General features: G+C 37.7%; 1 non-coding gene across 1 annotated transcript; it reads left to right on the top strand.

Annotated features, from left to right (window-relative positions):
- The first annotated feature begins 16,025 nt into the window (after positions 1-16,025).
- LOC148564993 (small nucleolar RNA R71) lies at positions 16,026-16,133 on the top strand. The gene has a single exon (XR_015884536.1). It is a non-coding gene; the product is annotated as a small nucleolar RNA R71 (small nucleolar RNA).
- The last annotated feature ends 1,668 nt before the right edge of the window (positions 16,134-17,801 follow it).

Raw genomic sequence — 17,801 nt, 5'->3', positions numbered from 1 at the left:
GCTAAATAAAGTCACTATCAAGAACAAGTATCCACTTCCACGGATTGATGATTTGATGGATCAGTTGAATGATGCAACTGTGTTCTCAAAGATTGATTTGCGATCGGACTATCACCAGATCCGAGTGAAAGAGTCAGATATACTGAAGACTGCATTTAGGACTTGATATGGTCACTATGAGTATACGGTTATGTTGTTTGGACTAACTAATGCTCTTGCAATTTTCATGGATTACATGAATCGTATTTTCCGTCCGTACCTTGATCAATTCGTAGTGATTTTCATAGATGATATCCTCACCTATTTGAAGACAGAAAGAGAGCATGAAGAGCATCTAACGACTGTATTGCAGATACCGAGGACTTGGAAGTTATATGCTAAACTATCAAAGTGCAAATTCTGGACAGAGAAGGTGGCATTTTTCGGGCATGTTATATCACAGGGAGGAATCGCAGTGGATCCTTCAAAAATTGAAGCAATAGTGCAATGGAAACCACCTACAACCATTACAGAAGTTTGGAGTTTCCTCGAACTAGCTGGATATTATCAGAGGTTCATCAAGGGATTTTCACAGATAGCCTTACCATTGACTTACCTTACATAAAAAGAAGTTTCGTTTATCTGGACGGCTGAATGTGATAGAAGTTTCAAGATGCTTAAGGAAAAACTAACAACTACACCTGTATTAGTACTACCAGACCCGCAGAAACCTTTTGAAGTATATTGTGACGCCTCTCACAAAGGACTTGGATGTTTGTTGATGCAAGAGAAAAAATGTGGTGGCTTATGCTTCCCGACAGTTAAGAACTCATGAACGGAATTACCCGACGCATGATTTAGAATTGGCTGCAGTGGTGTTTGCTTTGAAGATCTGGAGAAACTATCTGTATGGTGCTCAATTAGAAGTTTTCTCCGACCACAAAAGTTTAAAGTATATATTTGATCAAAAGGATCTTAATATGCGACAGCGAAGGTGGATGGAGTTCCTAAAGGACTATGATTTCAAGTTAAGTTATCACCCAGGGAAAGCAAACGTGGTGGCAGACGCCTTGAGCTAGAAAAAATTTGAGTATCTCTTAGATGATGATAAAAGAAGAAAAGCTACTCGCGGAATTTGAGAACCTTAAGTTGGACATGACTGAGACACCAAGTGGAGTTCGTTTGGCGCAGTTGCATATAACACCAGATTTCAAGGTTAGTATTCAGTGAGCGCAAGCCCAGCATTCAAAAATGATGACGATGCTGAGACGGATGGGAGCAGAGGAACTAGAAGCTTTAAAACAAGATCGTATCGGTCTCTAGAGATACAAGAACAGAATTTGTGTGCCTAATTCTGTAGATTTGTGACAAAAGATTCTTGCAGAAGCTCACCAAAGTAGATTCTCTATGCATCCTAGAGTAAAAAAGATGTATCAAGATTTAAAATAAATGTTCTGGTGGCGGGGCTTAAAGAAGGAGGTAGCTGACTATGTCTAAAACCTGCCAGAAGGTGAAGATGGAACATCAGAAGCCGTCAGGAACCCTGCAATCCTTGGAAATACCTCAATGGAAATGGGAGCAGATCACTATGGATTTTGTCATGGGATTGCCAAGGACCTCAACATGACATAATGCTATTTGGGTGATTGTGGACAGGTTGACAAAATCGGCGCACTTCCTTCCGATTCGAATTGACTATACTTTAGAAAGGCTGGCATGGGTATATATTCAAGAAATCATACGACTGCACGAGATACCTTCATCAAAATTCTCCGATCGAGATCCAAGGTTTACTTCTAGATTCTGGGGAGCTTTTCAGAAAGTGTTGGGAATAGAATTGCACATGAGTACAGCATACCATCCCTTAGACAGATGGACAATAAGAGCGGACAATCCAAACGTTAGAAGACATGTTAAGATCATGTATGATGGACAACCAAGGCAATTGGGATAAGTATTTGCCGTTGATCCAGTTTGTCTACAACAACAGTTACCAGCAAAGCATTGGGATGGCACCATATGAAGCTCTCTACGGAAGAAGATGTCAGACATCATTATGTTGGAATGACGACGGAGAAGCTAGTGTCTTGGGTCCAGACATAGTGCAAGAAACTACTGAGAAGATAAAAGGGATTCATTAGAAGATCCAAACAGCACAAAGCCGTCAAAAGAGCTATGCCGACAATAGATGTAGACCCTTAGAGTTTAGTGAGGGAGACCATGTCTTTCTAAAAGTAATTCTGACTACTGGAATAGGTAGAGCCCTTAGAACTAAAAAGCTTAACCCTCGATACATAGGACTTTTCCAAATACTTAAAAGAGTCGGTCTTGTAGCTTATCAAGTAGCCCTTCCTCCATATCTGTCAAACCTTCATGATGTTTTTCATGTCTCGCAACTTAAGAAATATATTCCCGACGAGAGTCACGTTTTACAACCAGAAACAGTATAGTTACAAAACGATTTGACATATCAAGCATTACCGATTCAGATCGTAGAAAGAAGTGATAAGCAATTGAGAGGTAAAACTGCTCGTTTGGTCAAAGTGGCTTGGGGACCAAGAGGAAAAGAAGAGCATACTTGGAAACTAGAAGACAATATGAATGCTGATTACCCGCATCTGTTCTCAGGTAACTGAAATTTTGAGGGCAAAATTTTCTGAGGGTAGAATGTAACAACCCCGATTTTCGAGTACGCGAGATCTTTTCTGAAAGTACGGATTTCTTCGGAAGATCAGTAAGGGGAGAACCTCTGCTATATCATCAAGCATCTCAATCCTCATTGTCATTATATTATCTTTAACTCAGGACCTTAGTTGAGATAAGCCCGACAATGCAATCACGAAGAACCTGGTTTTTGAACCGTATCGGTTAGGAGTTTTGATTCTGGTTTCTATAAATAGTCTCAGTTTGATGAACTAGACTCAATTCTTGAGAAAAGAGAGATAATAGTATATTATTATTATTATTATATTAGTATTAGAAGCTGCTTGAATGATATTATAAGGTTACCTGGTCAGTTTTAGTTAAAAACAAGAAATCGGTTTAACCGGGTTCACAGTTTACTGGTGCAGCTTAGCTCCAGCACTCTCTGATGACTTTAGCAATGCTAAGGCCTCATCATACATGTTCTATTCTCATAATAAATATGTTACTGGTGTCATTTATGCTAGTAGCTCAGAAAATAAATTTTAGAGATGTTTTTACAAGTGTTCCGATACATCTAGTTTTAGTAGTTATACACCTGAGATATTTTAATATTATTTTAACCCACCTCTAAGACAATCAATCACAACTCTCCTTACACCCCCAAGACACTCCAAGGCTGGTCATTTACTCCCTTTGGCCGAAAATGAGAAGAGAGAAAAGAGAGAAACTTTCATGACACTTTAATCTTGAAAGCTTGATTTCTGCTGAATTAAAACTCAAATCAAAATTCAAATCCGACCAAAATGATCCTATCTTCTTTCTCTAAATGATCATATGACTTATCAAGGCTGGAATCAAGGTGAGTTGGCTGCACCATCTCCCTTTTGCTTTGGTTTCAAGTAAACATGCTTAAACATGTTTTTTCTTGATGTTCTTCCTTAGGAATCATGCTTAACTTGACTTGAGGGCCAAGAAACGTTAATTTCCAGTAAGCCTAAGGTGATAAATCCCTTCCTAACATTCTGAGAGAGATTCGGTTAGTTAAGGGTTTTTGGATTTAAAGTTGTTCTTAATGTGATTTGGGAGGAAAAAGTGCTTAAGGACCACCTGAAAATATAACCGATTTTGGAGTAGCAAAACCAGGTAGGGTTTGGTAAAATTAATCTTTATTAATTATGTTTGAGATTTGTGATTATGATATGGTTTGAATATGCTTGAAATTGATAGCTTATATGAGTTATTCTTGGTTAAAGCTTGTTGAAATTTTGATGAAATTTGATGATATTCAAGCTATGAAACATGTTCTTGAGTGCAACTGGAAAAACGAACCCTAAACTTTAAATTGGGGTTCAATTTGTGTTAAAATCAAGTAGGAAATAAGGGGCTTTGACGGCTACAATTTTATTATGAATTTTGGTAAAAAATCGGTTACTGAAAAGATTGAAAAACGGGTAAAAACAGAGAAAAAACCTGAAGAATTTATGAAGAACACGAAGAACACTTTGAGTGTGATGAAGAACATTGAGGAACAGGCTTTAGATCTTTAAAAGGGCAAGGAAGTAAAATTTTTGGTGTTTAGGGGGTTATTTGGTAATTTCCAAAAGTTAAGGTGGTTAAAGTAGAAATATTAAAAGTTACGGGTGGTAAAAAGTGAATTTTAAAGGTTAAAAGTTAAAGAGGGGTAATTTTAAAAAATTTAATGGTAAAATAATAAATAATAATAAAATATTAAACAATAATATTTAATTCAAAATAATATTTTAATAAAAATAATAAAATAATGCAGAAAAGGCAGTTTTCTGTAAAAGCTTTAGAAAGACAACTTTAAGCGCAGAATCATATAATTACCTTTATAAAATACATAGGGAGTGGTAATAACATGTTAGTGAGGCAAAGATAAAGGAAAGATATAAAGTTAAAGACAAGGTAAAAAACCAAAGAAAAGTCTGTAAAGTTTTAATGACAGAAAAACAGACAAAGATTAGTGAACGAACTAGGGCAACATAGTTAGTCCTTGAGTTTCGGCTAGGGTTAGGTATTATATGAAAAGTTAAACTATTTCAGTATAGACTTAATGAACCTATACTTGGGACAGGCTAACTATTCATACCAAAATTTACATAAGTTTTAAATACATACGTTAAGCAGAGAAATCAGAGCAGAGTAGAGAACCACAGAGAACAAAGTAACTAGAGTAGAGTAAAGAGATAAAGAGAAAAAGAGTAATATAGATACAGAGGAAAGAGTAATCAGAGAAGGTAAAGAGATACATAAAATAGAGTAACCAGAGCAGAGTAAAGAGATACAGAGAAAAGAGAAAATGATAAAGGGGTCAATTCGCATGTGGGTTAGGAACTCGGTTATCCAAAGAAACGAATTTCTTTAATGTTGTAAGTATAGTCCTAACCCGACGACTTGGCCTCTCCAATCAAATTGGAAATTCACAAGATATGTCACAAGCAAAACCAAATTAAAACTGAGAGTATTAGACTCCCGAGTCGTCTCCCTAGGAGCACTTTAGAACAACGAGTGTGCAATTCCGGTTGTAGTGATCAACGGTTTGTGAATGAAGAAATGAACATATAAAGTAATAAAAGAACATGCAAAATTGTAATGATTGAACTAATTAAGAAATTAAAGAACCCACTATGCAATATAAACAAGTATAAAAGAAATCAACATATAAAGGTATAAAAGATTGAAAGCATCAAAAAGAGTCTTGGCTTGGAATGAGCTAAGGGTCCTTTCCTTGTTGAAACCACAACTATGACAATTATGATGGATTAGTCTCACTTGATCAACCCTGACATCGGAAAGTAAGTTAAATGAGCATAAGTGTCCTTAACCCACAAATCCTAACTTGCTTGCTAATTGCCTTAGCAACAAATTAGCTATAGTGGGAACAAGAACAATTAACAACCCAAGAATTGAAACTAAATGTTGGACATTCCAACTCTAGGAACCCAATTGCTCACTTTACCCAAGCCAAGAGCCAAAAATTTAGCCTAAAACTATGTTTGACATTATGTCAAACACTTGGTAGGCAAAAAGCTTAAACATGAGGAAAATGAGTAAAGGCTTGAAACTAAAAGCAACAATGAAACTCAATCAACAAGAATAACACAAGAAAGCATATAATTAACATCCAACATCAAATTCATCAACAAGAAATTGAAATTGCAAGAGAGAAGCAAAATTGAACTATAACTTGAATTAGAAGAAAGAGTAATGACAATGTAACTATAAAGAGTAATAACAAGAAAATACTTACAATGAAAGCTTGCAAAATCCAAGATCAAAAATGGAAATGGCACTTGAATGTAAAACCCTAATATAAACCCTAATAGAGATGATGAAAAACTTAGAGAAAAACTAAACTAAAGCTTTCTACTACTACTCCTAAACTCCTAAAATGATATGCTATGTTATGTCTTTATTTTCCCCTCCAATATGAGCTAGAAGACTTCAAAAATGGGCCTCCAAAGCCCCCAAATCATGAGGCACGTGCTATTTTAATGAAGTCATTTGCGGACACCTATGCGGACGCATAGATGCGTGCGTCCGCACACTTCGCGAGAAATCCAGGCCTGTGCGTACGCACAAGCAGTCGTGCGTACGCACACTACGCGATGCTTGGCTGGACGCGCGACGCGCTCGATGCAATCCACGCACTCTGCTTGGGTGGCTATGCATACGCACAGGTAGCTGTGCGCACGCACACATCTCTGAGCTCATCTCCTTTGATTTCTCTTGCTTCCTCCACTTTGCTTGCTCTTCTTCCATTTTCTCCAATCCATGCCTACCTTATATACCTGAAAGCACTCACCAATAACATCAAGGCATCGAATGGAAGGCAAATAGAATAAAGTAGATTCAATTAGGTATAAAAGAGCATATTTTCATGATCAAGCACAAATTGGGAGGAGAGATCAAAAGCATGCTATTCAAGGGAATAAGTGTGAGTTTATGTGATGAAAATCCATTCAATTCTAACAAAAATTCATCATCAAATATGGATTCATCAATTCCCCCACACTTAAATACTAGCATGTCCTCATGCTAAATACAAAGGAGATAGATGAAAGGGAAAATGACTTATGCTATATACTACTTAAATGGATGCAACTATCCTAAGGCTAATCACTAATATGTACTATGATGAGAGTGGGTAGAAGCAAACCATGAAATTTCAATCCATCACAAGAAAACTTTAGGGCCAATGTAAAGAGTTCATGCATTAAGATTAATGTCCAAAGAGTTGAATTGAAGTTGTTAAAACTATCCAATCAAAGAACTTGCAAGAAGACACAATATGAGGTGTAAAAATATGGACTTGAGCGATCGAACCCCTCATCGGATGTGTATCCACTCAATTCGCTCAGTGTTTAGGGTTTAACCACTCAATTACCCTATTATCATGATTTTCAAAGATTTGCAAGTCATCTAACAATCAACTAGTATTTAATGCATGAATAACAAGTATCATGAGGTCTTTAGAGGGATGTAATGGGGCTAGGGTTAAGTAGGATGAAGTTTGGTCAAGTGGACTTAAAGAATTAGTTCTTTGATTAGCTTGAATGTCCACCTAATCCTACATCACCTATATACACATAACAATGTAACCTTCCCACCCATTTCCTTTTTCCTATCTCACTTCACTCATGCATTTTCTTTTCAAACATGGCATATGCATCCTTTATTTACTCTTTTTATTCATACTATGTTATGCATAAGTTTTTTTTTTAAATTGAACTATGACTGCATATGTTTCAATTAATGAAATGCATGAGCATTACCTAATTACCCAAAAGATTTTCACAAAGAATTTATGCCTTTATCACCAATGCTTCCTAAATTTCCCCCACACTTAGAATTTACACACTAATCCACCCAAGCTAATCAAAGAGTAATTTAAGGACATCAATGGTTTTTCGCTTAAGGGGAGTAATGTGCTATCATCAGAACAAAAGGGGATCCATAGGCTCAAAGGGGTTCACAAAGGTGAATGCAAGGGTTGGCCATATAGGTTAGTGAGTTTATCATCAAAGATGGCCTCAATTATGCTAAATGCATCCAAACACAAATACAGGACATAAAGAATCATGCAAATCAATGATCACAATAAAAAAGGAGTACAATCGCACACAAGAACAACATTATGGTTGAAAGATGCAACCATCTATTAAAGCTCAAATCTCACAAGGTATATTGTTCGAGCTCTTTTTTCCATGTTCTACAAACAAAATACTCCAAGCAAGTCGGTAAAATAATTTTTTTCTCAATTCAATCAATGGTATGCCCTCAGAAAATGATTTTCATGGAAATTCCTTGGTGTTTCACCACTTATTCATCATCTCATGCAAAATGCAAATATTAACTACTAAATATCCATAAACGATAAAGAAATATTAACAACAAACCAAACAAGATGCAATAGGAATAAAGCTACTCAAAATAAAGAAAAACTACTACAAGAAACATTGCAAAGTGTCTTTAAGAAAGAATTTTTTACCCTCCTTGAAGTCATCGATCCTCCCCACACTTAAATTGTGTACGGTCCTCTGTGCATGCTCACGATCCGGGAGGATGAAGAGGGGGCTACCTTCAGCTGGTGGGCTCAGAAATGGGATGGTCAACTGCATCAAGTTCCTCCCCAGCTAGCTCGGTTGAAGCTGTAGGAATCGGGCCGGGGTCTCTTCCTTCTAACTTTGCCGCTATCCACTCAAAACATTTGTGCTCCAAATGCTCCATGTGGTGGATATCGTGCAGGATATTGCAGAATAGATCTGGAAGAGGACGGAGAAAAGGTAAAGCAGTTGATGGAGTTGGTAGACTTGATGGTGGTGCTGTGGGTGTCTTCCTCTTAGAGGGGATTATTTTTGTTGATCTCTCCAAATCTCCCCTCGGAATGAACTTGTTGCCACTAGGAAACTCAAGCATTATATTCATTGGTCGTCTCTCTACCCTCGCTGCATTTGCTAAACGCATCACCATCGATGGAAATGGAATGCTAACATTCTTCTTCTCAATCAATTTCCAAATCGATTTGCGCAGTAAGGGCAAGATGGCTATATGCTTCCCTTGCATAATATCCCAAAGTAGCAAAGCAGTTCCAAATCTCACATGGGTAGTGTGGGTGCTCGGGATGATGTAGTCTGCCATAATTTGATGCCATATACGAGCTTCAGCATTCAAAGCAGAGTATGCAATACTAGTGGGAACAGAATTCTTCCCTTTGCTATACTCCCAAGATGCACCAGGATGGCCTATTTTCTCAAGAATGGGAGTCAGAGATACTCTTCCTTCGAAGACATCTTCCTTTATCTTGGAGTATCCATCTTTTCAAATGGAATGTATGATGCACGGAAAACTTGTCTCATAACAAATTTCCTTCGGCAGGTGTACCGAATTTATCGTCAAGTAAAAACTCACAATAGAGTGAGGTCGAATCCCACAAGGATTGATTGATCAAGCAACTTTAATTAGAGGAATATTCTAGTTGAGCGAATCCAGGTTTTGAGTTTAGAATTGCAGAAAATAAAATGGCGGGAAGGTAAATGACAGAAAAAGTAAATGCTAGAATTAAAGAACTGAAAGTAAATTAATGAAGTAAATTGCAGAATTGTAAATGGGAATGGGGGAATTGCTCATAAAAGTAATTAACAGAAAATAAAGAGAATGGGTAAGATCAGAAATGGGGAGTTCATTGGGCTCAGGAGATGTTGCATTCTCCGGATCAATTTTATTTTCATCTCTTCCTCAATCAATACACTCGTTGATCTCCTTGGCAATCTTAAGTGATTGAATTACAATTTCTTGTAATTCAATCTCTCAAATCTTGATCAATAGCCAATTCCTTGGTCAATTGCTCATGAGAAGAGATGAAGTATGCTCACTGATTATACCACATGCATTTCCCAAATCAAGTGTTGAGAGGATTATAGTTACATATCCATCCAAACCCAATTTGGTCCAACATGAGAAAGCATTTCTAGCTTGATCTCTTCATTCCTCTTTCAAGGTTCAGAAGAGATCCAAGTATGAATAGCTTCTTTTCCAAGATAACTACCCAATTGGATAAAGATCGAAAGCTTTCAAGTAAAATCAAGAGAAAAGATAGAAGAAGAATAATGAAAACTAGTATTGATCCATCAAATTACAACAGAGCTCCCTAACCCAATGAAAGGGGTTTAGTTGTTCATAGCTCTGGAAAATGAAAACAAAGATGGAGAATACATGATGATACTAGAAGTGCAGAGAAAGTAAATACAGAGAGTAATTCTATGCCCAGAGGCTCCCTCTATTTTCCAACTTCTCAAATAATTCAAAGCTACTCCTATATATACTACTCTTCTACTCTTCTAGTTGGTTCTTCAAGTCTTGGGTCTGGGCCTTTGGATCTTGAGTTTGAAGCAGTTATCTTCTTCATTGGGCTTGGCTTTACTTGCAGAGAGAAAGTGTGAAGTGGGCAGAGACTTTAGCTCAGGACGTTAGTGGTGTTAACGTTCAGTGAAAATATGGGTTCGAGAACGTTAGTGACATTCAACTTTTTCACTAACGCTCCTTACCCAAGTAAGAGCCACGTTAACCTCAACGTTAGTGGCACAAACGTTGCCACTAACGTTGCCTCTTTGTCCTTCGCGCACGTTATTGGGACTCAACTTTTCCAATAACGTTGAGAAGCCTCCCCCTTCCCTACGTTAGAGTCCACGTTAACTTAGTTAACGTGGCTCTTTTAACGTAGGCTTGCCAACCTTCGAGAACGTTAGTGACACTTAACATTGTCACTAACGTTCCAATGTGCCCCTTAGCTCCCACGTTAGAGTCTACGTTAACTAGGTTAACGTGGCTTCTAACATGGCCATGCTAGCCATTTCCAACGTTAGTGACAAAGTTGAGTGTCACTAACGTTGGCTCAACATTCCCTTATCCACGTTAGCTTCTACGCTAACTAAGTTAATGGTGCGCAGAAATTGTGATTACACTTTGATTATGTAAAATTCATCGCTCTTTCTTTCCCTGGTAATGGCGCCAAAAAAACATGATGCCAATACCATGGTTCACAACTTCGCACAACTAACCAGCAAGTGCACTGGGTCGTCCAAGTAATACCTTACGTGAGTAAGGGTCGAATCCCACGGAGATTGTTGGTATGAAGCAAGCTATGGTCACCTTGTAAATCTCAGTCAGGCGGATATAAAATAGTAATGGGGTTTTCGAAAATATTTAATAAAATAGTGATAGAAATACTTATGTAAATCATTGGTGAGAATTTCAGATAAGCGAATAGAGATGCTTTCGTTCCTCTGAACCTCTGCTTTCCTGCTATCTTCATCCAATCAGTCTTACTTCTTTCCATGGCTGGCTTTATGTAATGCATCACCATTGTCAATGGCTACTTTCGGTCTTCTCTCGGGAAAATGATCCAAATGCCTTGTCACGGCACGGCTAATCGTCTGGAGGCATCACCCTTGTCAATGGTTACATCCTATCCTCTCAGTGAATATGGTCAACGCACCCTGTCACGGAACGGCTATTCATCTGTCGGTTCTCGATCATGTTGGAATAAGATTTATTATCCTTTTGCATCTGTCACTACGCCCAGCAATTGCGAGTTTGAAGCTCGTCACAGTCATTCAATCATTGAATCCTACTTGGAATACCACAGACAAGGTTTAGACTTTCCGGATTCTCTTGAATGCCGCCATCATTCTAGCTTACACCACGAAGATTCTAATTAAGAGATCTAAGAGATACTCATTCAATCTAATATAGAACAAAAGTGGTTGTCAGGCACGCGTTCATAGGGAATGATGATGATTGTCACGTTCATCACATTCAGGTTGAAGTACGAATGAATATCTTAGAAGCAAAATAAGATGAGTTGAATAGAAAATAGTAGTACTTTGCATTAATCTTTGAGGAACAGCAGAGCTCCACACCTTAATCTATGGAGTGCAGAAACTCTACCGTTGGAAATACATAAGTGAAAGGTCCAGGCATGGCCGAGAGGCCAGCCCTCAAAATGTGATCAATAGTCTCCTAAGATGAACAATGGATTAAAACTGAGACCAAAGATATCAAATACAATAGTAAAATGTCCTATTTATAATAAACTAGCTACTAGGGTTTACAGAAGTAAGTAATTGATGCATAAATCCACTTTCGGGGCCCACTTGGTGTGTGCTTGGGCTGAGCTTGAAGTTTACACGTGGAGAGGTCATTCTTGGAGTTGAACGCCAGCTTTTGTGCCATTTTGGGCGTTGAACTCCACTTTGCAACTTGTTTCTGGCGCTGGACGCCAGAACTGGGCAGAGAGCTGCCGTTGAACGCCGGTTTGCGTCATCTAAACTCGGGCAAAGTATGGACTATTATATATTTCTGGAAAGCCCTGGATGTCTACTTTCCAACGCAATTGGAAGCGCGCCAATTTGAGTTCTGTAGCTCCAGAAAATCCATTTTGAGTGCAGGGAGGTCAGAATCCAACAGCATCAGCAGTCCTTCTTCAACCTCTTAATCTGATTTTTGCTCAAGTCCCTCAATTTCAGCCAGAAAATACCAGAAATCACAAAAAAAACACACAAACTCATAGTAAAGTCCAGAAATGTGAATTTAACATAAAAACTAATGAAAATATCCCTAAAAGTAACTAGATCCTACTAAAAACATACTAAAAACAATGCCAAAAAGCGTATAAATTATCCGCTCATCACAACACCAAACTTAAATTGTTGCTTGTCCCCAAGCAACTGAAAATCAAATAGGATAAAAAGAAGAGAATATACTATAAATTTCAAACTATCAATGAAACATAGCTCCAATCAAATGAGCGGGACTTATAGCTTTTTGCCTCTTGAATAGTTTTGGCATCTCACTTTATCCATTGAGGTTCAGAATGATTGGCATCTATAGGAACTCAGAGTTCAGATAGTGTTATTGATTCTCCTAGTTCAGTATGATGATTCTTGAACACAGCTTCTTTATGAGTCTTGGTCGTGCCCTAAGCACTTTGTTTTCCAGTATTACCACCGGATACATAAATGTCACAGACACATAATTGGGTGAACCTTTTCAGATTGTGACTCAGCTTTGCTAAAGTCCCCAATTAGAGGTGTCCAGGGTTCTTAAGCACACTCTTTTTTTTTCTTTGGACCTTGACTTTAACCGCTCAGTCTCAAGTTTTCACTTGACACCTACACGCCACAAGCACATGGTTAGGGACAGCTTGGTTTAGCCGCTTAGGCCAGGATTTTATTCCTTTAGGCCCTCCTATCCACTGATGCTCAAAGCCTTGGGATCCTTTTTATTTGCCCTTGCCTTTTGGTTTTAAGGGTTATTAGCTTTTTGCTCTTGCCTCTTGGTTTTAAGAGCTTTTGGCTTTTTCTGCTTGCTTTTTCTTTTTCTTTCTATTTTTTTCGCCTATTTTTTTTTCTGCAAGCTTTGTTCTTTGCTGCTTTTTCTTGCTTCAAGAATCATTTTTATGATTTTTCAGATTATCAAATAACATGTCTCCTTGTCATCATTCTTTCAAGAGCCAACATATTTAACATTCTTAAACAACAACTTCAAAAGACATATGCACTGTTCAAGCATTCATTCAGAAAACAAGAAGCATTGTCACCACATCAATATAATTAAACTAAGTTCAAGGATAAATTCGAAACTCATGTACTTCTTGTTCTTTTGAATTAAAACATTTTTCATTTAAGAGAGGTGATGGATTCATAGGACATTCATAACTTTTAAGACATGGTTACTAACTACTAATGATCATGTAATGAAGACACAAACATGGATAAGCACTTAACATAGAAAACGAAAAACAGAGAAAGTAAGAACAAGGAATGAGTCCACCTTAGTGATGATGGCGTTTCCTTCTTGAGGAACCAATGATGTTCTTGAGCTCTTCTATGTCTCTTCCTTGCCTTTGTGGCTTGATTCCTAGTGATTTTTGGTATTTCTATCCTCAGTTGCTTCCAATAACTATGTGGAGGGAAGTGCATCCCTTGAGGTATCTCAGGGATCTCTTGATTTGCAGCCACATGTTCTACCACTGAGCTATAGATCCTTTACATAATTGTTTTACCACACCAAACTTAGAAGAAGGAATAGATGAAGAAGAAGATGTGGAAAAAAACTAGGATTATGAGGAAGGAAGGTGGGGATCCTGTGGGGTCCACAGATCTTGAGATGATCCTGTGAGGTCCACAGATCTTGAGGTGTCAAGGCATTTACAACCTTGCACCAAATTAGGCATGTAAAATGCCCTTGCACACAACTCTGGGCGTTCAGCGCCAGGTTGGTGCCCATTTTGGGCGTTCAACGCCCATTTGTTGCCCATTTCTGGCGTTGAACGCCAGAACCATGCTTGTTCTGGGCGTTCAGCGCCAGCTCTTCTCCAGGGTGCAATTCTGGCGTTCAGCGCCCAGATGCTGCCCATTTTGGGCGTTCAGCGCCCAGATACTGCCCATTTTGGGCGTTCAGCACCAGAACCATGCTCTGTTCTGGCGTTGAACGCCAGACAGGTGCTTCCTCCAGGGTGTGATTTTTCTTCCGCTGTTTTTGATTCTGTTTCTAAATTTTTCGTTTATTTTGTGACTCCACATGATCATGAACCTAAGAAAACATGAAAAAAAATAAAATTAGATAAATAAACATTGGGTTGCCTCCCAACAAGCACTTCTTTAATGTCAATAGCTTGACAGTGGACTCTCATGGAGCCTCACAGATGTGCAGAGCTTGTTGAGACCTCCCAACACCAAACTTAGAGTTTGGATATGGGGGTTTGACACCAAACTTAGAGTTTGGTTGTGGCCTCCCAACACCAAACTTAGAGTTTGACTGTGGGGGCTTTGTTTGACTCTGCTTTGAGAGAAGCTTTTTATGCTTCCTCTCCATGGATGTAGAGAGAGATCCTTGAGTTGTAAACACAAGGTTGTCCTCATTTAATTGAAGGATCAATTGTCCACATCAATCACAGCTCTTGCTGTGGCTAGGAAAGGTCTTCCTAGGATGATGGATTCATCCTCTTTCTTTCCAGTATCTAAGACTATGAAATCAGCAAGGATGTAAAGGCCTTCAACCTTTACTAACACGTCCTCTACTTGTCCATAAACCTGTTTTCTTGAATTATCTGCCATCTCTAATGAGATTTTAGCAGCTTGTACCCCATAAATTCCCAGTTTCTCTATTACAGAGAGGGGCATGAGGTTTATTCTTGAACCAAGGTCACACAAAGCCTTAAAGATCATGGTGCCTATGGTACAAGGTATTATGAACTTTCCAGGATCCTGTCTCTTCTGAGGCAATGTCAGTTGATCCAGATCACTTAGTTCATTGGTGAACAAGGGAGGTTCATCTTCCCAAGTTTCAATACCAAATAATTTGGCATTCAGCTTCATGATTGCACTAAGAAACTTGGCAGTTTGCTCTTCAGTAACATCCTCATTCTCTTCAGAAGAGGAATACTCATCAGAGCTCATGAATGGCATAAGGAGGTTCAATGGAATCTCTATGGTCTCTAGATGAGCCTTAGAGTCCTTTGGTTCCTCAGAGGGAAGCTCCTTATTGATCACTAGACGTCCCAGGAGGTCTTCCTCCTTGGGATTCACGTCCTCTCTTTCCCTTACAGGTTCGGCCATGGTGCTTATGTTAATGTCCTTGCACTCTCCTTTTGGATTCTCTTCTGTATTGCTTGGGAGAGTACTAGGAGGGATTTCAGTGATCCTTTTACTCAGCTGGCCCACTTGTGCTTCCAAATTTCTAATGGAAGACCTTGTTTCATTCATGAAATTCACAGTGGCCTTAGATAGATCAGAGACTAAATTTGCTAAATTAGAAGTATTTTGTTCAGAGTTCTCTGTCTGTTGCTGAGTGGATGATGGAAAAGGTTTATTTTTGTTAAACCTGTTTCTTCCACCATTATTAAAGCCTTGTTGAGGCCTTTGATCCTTCCATGAGAGATTTGGATGATTTCTCCATGATGGATTATAGGTGTTTCCATAAGGTTCACCTAAGTAATTCACCTCTGCTATTGCAGGGTTTTCAGGATCATAAGCTTCTTCTGCATAAGAAGCCTCTTGAGTACTGTTGGATGCAGCTTGCATTCCATTCAGACTCTGAGAAATCATATTGACTTGCTGAGTCAATATTTTGTTCTGAGCCAATATGACATTTAGAGTATCAACTTCAAGAACTCCCTTCTTCATAGGCATCCCATTACTCACAGGATTCCTCTCAGAAGTGTACATAAACTGGTTATTAGCAACCATGTCAATGAGTTCTTGAGCTTCTGCAGGCGTTTTCTTTAGGTGCATGGATCCACCTGCAGAAGTGTCCAATGACATCTTTGAAAACTCAGACAAACCATCATAGAATATATCCAGGATGGTCCATTCTGAAAGCATGTCAGAGGGACACTTTTTGGTCAACTGTTTGTATCTTTCCCAAGCTTCATAGAGGGATTCACCATCTTTTTGTTTGAAGGTTTGAACATCCACTCTAAGCTTGCTCAGCTTTTGAGGAGGAAAGAACTTGGTTAAGAAAGCCGTGACCAGCTTATCCCAAGAGTTCAGGCTATCTTTGGGTTGAGAGCCCAACCATACTCTAGCTCTGTCTGTTACAGCAAAAGGAAAAAACATGAGCCTGTAGACTTCAGGATCTACTCCATTAGTCTTAACAGTATCACATATCTGCAAGAATTCAGTTAAGAACTGGAAAGGATCTTCAGATGGAAGTCCATGAAACTTACAGTTCTGCTGCATCAGAGAAACTAGCTGAGGTTTCAGCTCAAAGTTGTTTGCTCCAATGGCAGGTATGGAGATGCTTCTTCCATGTAATTTGGAATTAGGTGCAGTAAAGTCACCAAGCATTCTCCTTGCATTATTGTTGTTAGGTTCGGCTACCATCTCCTTTACTTGTTCGAAATTTTCAATAAGGTTGTTTCTGGATTTGTTGTAATTTAGCTTCTCTTAGTTTCCTTTTCAGAGTCCTTTCAGGTTCTAGATCAGCTTCAACAAGAATGCCTTTTTCTTTGTCCCTGTTCATAAGAAAGAGAAGAGAAAAAGAAAAGAAGAGGAATCCTCTATGTCACAGTAAAGAGGTTCCTTATTGTTAGTAGAAGGAGAGAAGAGGAAAAATTCAAACACAGATAGAAGAGGGGGTTCGAATTTGGTGAGTGATGTGAGGAAGAGATGTTAGTAGATGAATAAATAAATAGAATAAAATGAGAGAGGGAGAGGATTTTCGAAAATAATTTTTGAAAAAGAGTTAGTGATTTTTGAAAATAGTTTTTGAAAAAGGTTAGTAGTTTTCGAAAATTAAGATTTAAAAATTAAAATAATTAGTTAATTAAAAAGAAATTTTGAAAAAGAGGGAAGGTGTTTTCGAAAATTAGAGAGAGAGAGAGAGAGAGAGAGTTAGTTAGGTAGTTCTGAAAAAGATAAGAAACAAACAAAAACTTAGTTAGTTAGTTGAAACAAATTTTTAAAAGATAAGAAGTTAGGAAGTTAGAAGAGATATTTTGAAATCAATTTTTTTGAAAAAGGTGAGATAAGAAGATATTTTTGAAAAGATATGATAGAAATTAGTTTTTGAAAAAGATTTGAATTTTTAAAATCACAATTAATGACTTGATTCACAAGAAATCACAAGATATGATTCTAGAACTTAAAGTTTGAATCTTTCTTAACAAGTAAGTAACAAACTTGAAATTTTTGAATCAAAATGTTAATTGATTATGTTATTTTCGAAAATTTGATATAAAAATAAGAAAAAGATTTTTGAAAAATATTTTTGGAATTTTCGAAAATAACTAAGAAATTTGAAAAAGATTTGATTTTTGAAAAAGATTTTGAAAAAGATAAGATTTTTAAATTGAAAATTTGATTTGACTCATAAAAATAACTAGATTTAAAAATTTTTTTGAAAAAGTCAAATCTAATTTTCGAAATTATGAGAGAAAAGAGGGAAAGATTTTTTTTTATTTTTGAATTTTTATGATGAGAGAGAAAAACAAGAAAATGATGCAGTGCATGAGAATTTTAGATCAAAACATGTGATGCATGCAAGAATGCTATGAATGTCAAGATGAACACCAAGAACACTATGAAGATCAAGATGAACATCAAGAATATATTTTTGAAAAATTTTTAATGTAAAGAAAACATGCAAGACAC

The sequence above is a fragment of the Arachis ipaensis genome, chromosome B5 (assembly GCF_059453495.1).
Source record: "Arachis ipaensis isolate K30076 ecotype BB chromosome B5, ASM5945349v1, whole genome shotgun sequence".
Lineage (NCBI taxonomy): Eukaryota > Viridiplantae > Streptophyta > Magnoliopsida > Fabales > Fabaceae > Arachis > Arachis ipaensis.
Note: the sequence above shows the minus strand (reverse complement) of the source record. Positions and strands in the feature narration are given on the sequence as shown.